Here is a 5177-nt window from a genome sequence, read left to right on the forward strand (position 1 = left end):
GCAGCGGGCGCGAGCCTCGCGATTCCGGGTTTGGCTGAGGGGCGGGGCCACGTCGCGAGGAAGAGGCGGGGCCCCGGTGGTCTCCATGGAGACGGGGCGGATTGGTGCCGTAGATCGGAAACTCCTAGAAGCTGTTTGGATCACCCGGTCTAGGGGCAGGCGTTGGGGAGAAGGTCTGAGGGGCCTCGGGGTCAACCTAGGTCACCTGTTTCGACTTGAGCATCAAGGTGGAACTATAGGAAGAAGAGGGTGTCTACCCCCTGGAACCTGCTTCTGCTTTCATTTCGCTTGCATCCAGGTGCCCACCATTTCTCCCTGCGCTGTAAAGCTCTGAGGACACTCTTGGGTTCCAAGGACTTGGATTAGTCTTTTATTGGCGATATCATTCTCGTGCTGAAGTTGTGGGGGATTTCTAGAACATAACCCCATGATGCCTCTCGCTCCATGACTTCCCTATTGAGGGCATAGAGGATATTAATGTGTTTATATCAGATCATCTCTCCAGTAAGGTGTTAGAAAACATTTACAGGTTCACATTGAAATACTGCTTAAGGTTGAGTAATATGCAGATCTCCCTGTTGGAATTCCTGTAGACATCCTAGAACGAGGTCCTGTTGAAAGTGCCTAACATGCTGTAGGGAAACCTTGCCCTGGGTTTATCCATGTTTGGATTTTGCTCTTCCTATGGTTAGTGTTGTGGGAAGTCAGGGAGGGAGACTGCCAGTAAATTGTATCCTCAGTCATGACCTCCGTCCTCCCTGGCCAGCTCTCAGCCTAGAACTTGGACAAATCCCAAATGCATTTCCCAAGAGCCTGGTGATACAGTCAACTTGGTTTTCTCCAAATCACCTTTTTTAGAATTGAAAGTCAGTCAAAAGAAGCAATTTTTATCATAAGCACCTTATTGGTGCGTAGGGCATGCATGTTTTCAACATTTGGAGGCATCTCATAGAAATTCTGGAATAGTTGAATGAGTGGAGTTAACACACAAAGCACAGATTACACTTGTTTTCCATCCTATACGTGGGCTGGGTGCTCTACTCTAGAGCGAAGGGACAGGGAAATAAGCCAATGCCTCCCAAACCCATTGCCTTCAAGCTGTGTCTGACTCACAGGGACCCTACAGAACAGAGTAAAACTGCCCTGTGGTAGTTACATACAGTAATCTGTTGTCAATTTGAGGTTGGGGTGGAGTTTAGCCTGTCAATCAGGTCGCAGCTTGATGACCTCATGTGGAAGCGCTAAGGAGATAAATAGCTTACTGCAGGTGGACATGCACTCACTCCCTGCGAGACATTCCCTTTGACAAGACACATGGAGCTAGCTAGAGTCCTGGAGCTGGAGGAGCTACATGGAGACCCCAGCCAGCGCTGAGATGCTTCCACCGCCACTGGATCCACAAGACTTTCCACCCATGGACCTGTGATCTTCCTGCAATCGGCATCATTGCATGTGTTTTGTGAGTCTGAAGAGGAATTTATAGATTGGTATCGGACATATGGGCTAATATCGGACTTATGGACTTAATCTGGACTGGACTGTTTTCTCAATATTCAATTGCTCTTGTATTTAAAGCTTTCTTATACAGAGATGAGTGACTGAATTTGTTTCTCTTGTCAACCCAGACTAACACATGCCCCATAAGAGTTTCCAAGTTTGTAAGTTCTGCTGCATCTGTTGCCTGCGGAGCTTCTGATGGGTTTGAATCTGAGTGCTTTAAGCACTGTACCATATTGAGTGAATGAATGCGTGCTTGAGTGTATTAATGAACCTATCTCCACATATATTCCTTAAACTGCACTCTTTAGACTTTATCCCTACTTCTCATTTTAGTAACAGGCCAAATAACATTGCCTATAAATGCTAGAAGTCCTTGTTCTGTTAGTTTGGTAATAATAATTTTGAAATTGATTGTTATGTCACTCTAAGCTATGGTTGGTTACATCTCTACTTTTAGTACAGTGTAAAAGATCAAACAAAAATATTAGAAGGTTTGACTGTTACCCTTTGAAAAGGACCCAGGGACATGCTCAGTTGTTCCACAACACATGACAAGCATGTTGTCCACTTTCGAATCTGAACAAAGATTTCATATCTGTGAACTCCGGCTGTCAGGGATTGCACAACTGTAGGCAGCAAACTTTTGAGATAGGGTGCACCTCAGTGCAGGCTGACATTGTGGACGTAGTTGTGGGGGTTTGCAGCTGTTGTAGTTGGGGTCTACCAGATGGTTCCCATGACACCAATCCCTGTGTTAGAATCTCACTGAAAAACTGGAATGTTCACAAGATAGGCTGTGAATACCAAGCAAAGTCAGCAGATGGCCAGCTGACTCTCAGAAGTGCCCAACCCAAGCAATCGTATTCGCTTATGCACCTACCTGTGTACAAACCAAAGACCCATTGCCCTTTGATCTCAACTCCAAGTAACACTAATGGGCAGAGTCAAACTGTCCCATAGGGTTTCCAAGGCTGTAAATGTTTACAGAAGCTATGAGGGCAATGAATGTACAAATGTGCTTTACACAAGTGATGTATGTATGGATTGTAATAAGAGTTGTATGAGCCCCCAATAAAATGATTTTTTTAAAAAGTTTACAGGAGCACACTGCAACCTCTTACCCCTTTAGAGCTGCTGGTGAGGTCAAACCACCAGCCTGCCAGTAGGCAGATGAGCACTAAATCCCTGCACCACCAGGACTCCTCCTAAGTTCATAGTACACCTGCCAAATAAGTCTAGATTTCACTCTCTCATGTGAGAATGTGTGTGAATGACTTTTTAAAAAAATGTTACAAGGAGTATACACCAAACAAAATAATGATTATCCTTGAGGACTAACGGGAGAAGGGAGAGGTGGTAAAGGAGAACTTTGGCTTTAGATTTAATATTTGAATTTATGGAAGAATGTGTGATGAAATTAATTAAAAGTAATTATACTCGTAAGACTGAGGACCCCTGGTGGAGTAGTGCCCATTGCACTGCAGTCTTCAAGGTCAGCAGTTTGAAACCACTTGAGGAGAAAGATGTGGCTTTCTACTCCCGTAAACTGTGAGTCTCGGAAACTCGAGGGGGCAGTTCCACCCCACAGACTCGATAGTAGTGAGTATACCTGTACAACACCCTGACTTTTAAACCACTGCCTTCAAGCTAGGGCCTCCCTCCTTCCTCACATGGGAGGTCTGGTTCTTAACTGGGCTCTCTGGAACCAAGGTGCTGTCACCAGACCACTTGTTTCAAGGGTCCCAAATCCCCCACAGGGTCTCAGGTGGCACATAGTTTTTCCTCCACTCATCCCCTTGGAGTGAATACCTCTAATTTGCTTCCAGGAATCATGGATATGTGAAAAGGTCATGTTGGATCCTCAGTTGTCCTGTAAAAACACACGGCAAGCACATGGTCCATTTTCTAATCCAAAGAACATTTGATACTTGTAACAAAACACTTGGCTTTTCAGACAAATTCTTGAAATAACTCTTTAAAGCTTCTCAGGGTATAATTAACTGCATTGTAACATATCAATTATGGTGAAACCCAAGACTTAAAATGAATGCAAAGCTGGTTAAATGCACAAAATGCTGGATTAGAGGGATTGGCCAAGTGGGGGTCCTGGAACTGCCCAAGGAGGATGCTGATTTGCTATTCTTTAGCCAGCTACCTAAAGACCCCCTCACACAGGGCTTTTATGTAGTTATTTATAGTGGATCATTTATTGGCTCTGATAGGGCCCATAAAGCCTGCCTTCTGTCCCTGGGCAGACCTTTTCTCTTAAGACCAGATTTGACTTAGCTGTAAAATCAGTCCATGGTGGGTCTAAGAAGTCACAAATTCTTTTCAATTCTAAGGTTTTATGTTTTATAAACTTATGAGACATATTTAAAAGTCATCATAATAGTTTGTCCTTGAAGATCTGTTAAATCCCCCCCTTCTGACTTCCAATTAAACTTTAAAAAATTAGCCTGTACACCAAGGTGCCTACTTAACAGAAAGAATTTTAAGTTCTTGGAAAAGAACTTGGTCATTAACTTATTAACATAAGATGAGAAGGGACGGTGTCACATCTGTCGCCTGACCTCTCTGCCAACCCAGGATCTCGCCGCATGTTGCTTCCATGCACACAGATGGTGCCTTCTTGAGGAAAAGCAGCCATACACACTGTTGGGAAAAACAGCTGTACTATTTTACTACACAAAGCAGCTTCTGTCTGTAGGTGCTAGAAAATTCTATAAATTTGTAAAACCCAGAACCGAATTCACTGCCAGCAAGTCAATGCCGACTCATAGTGACCCTGTAACCCTATAGCACAGGGGAGAACTTCCAAGACTCTTAACTCTTTGCAGGACTCCAATGCTCGGTCCTCCTCCCACAAAGCGGCTGGTGGTTTCAAACTACTGACCTAGTAGTTTGCAAACCGAATATTTTGCTACGCCACTAGGGATTCCTATACATTTATAAAGGTTTTAGAAAAACAAAGTCGTTAAAAAGAGACCTGGTGGCATAGTGGGTTGTACATTGGGCCACTAACTGCAAGGTCAGCAGTTTGATGCCACATGGAGTCCACAGGACAAAGATGAGGTGATCCGCACTCGTGAAGATTTATAGCCTCTGAAACCCAAAGGGACAATTCCACTCTGTCCTCAAGGTTGCTATCAGTTGGAATTCACTCAATGGCAGTGGAAAACACATGAGGGCAGATTCAAAGATAGTATATTTTCACCTTATAATTGTTTGATGAATATGAAGAAAAATGGGGAAATGGATTTTCACCAGAAAATATACTGCCTTAAATACAAAATATAAAAGCAACAAACATCCTTTCAATGGCCATTCTCGACAGTTAAATTATATGCTGACATATCCCTTTTGTCCCCAGGTCAAACCAAGATTAGGAGTTTTTGAAACAAAATCTACAGTTGGCAGGTTCTAATCCTAGTGGTGTTGCTAGCTTGCTTTTACAGGACCCTCATTTCACCATCTCTAAAATAAAAATTTGGGCTACTGAGTCATGGCTCTTTTCCTGCTGGAAAACTATGAACTATTAGATGCAAAAGTGACAAGGTGCTCAGCAAGCCTTTGCCTTCACAATGAAGTTAAAAAAACCAAAAAAAACCAATCCTTTCTAAATTGAACTAAAGGCATCTCCTTATGCTTCTGCTGTCATCCTGAGAAAGAAGCTTTGC

This window comes from Echinops telfairi, unplaced genomic scaffold (genome assembly GCF_000313985.2).
Source record: "Echinops telfairi isolate 266 unplaced genomic scaffold, ASM31398v2 ScPeMD7_7475;HRSCAF=8513, whole genome shotgun sequence".
Classification (NCBI taxonomy): Eukaryota; Metazoa; Chordata; class Mammalia; order Afrosoricida; family Tenrecidae; genus Echinops; species Echinops telfairi.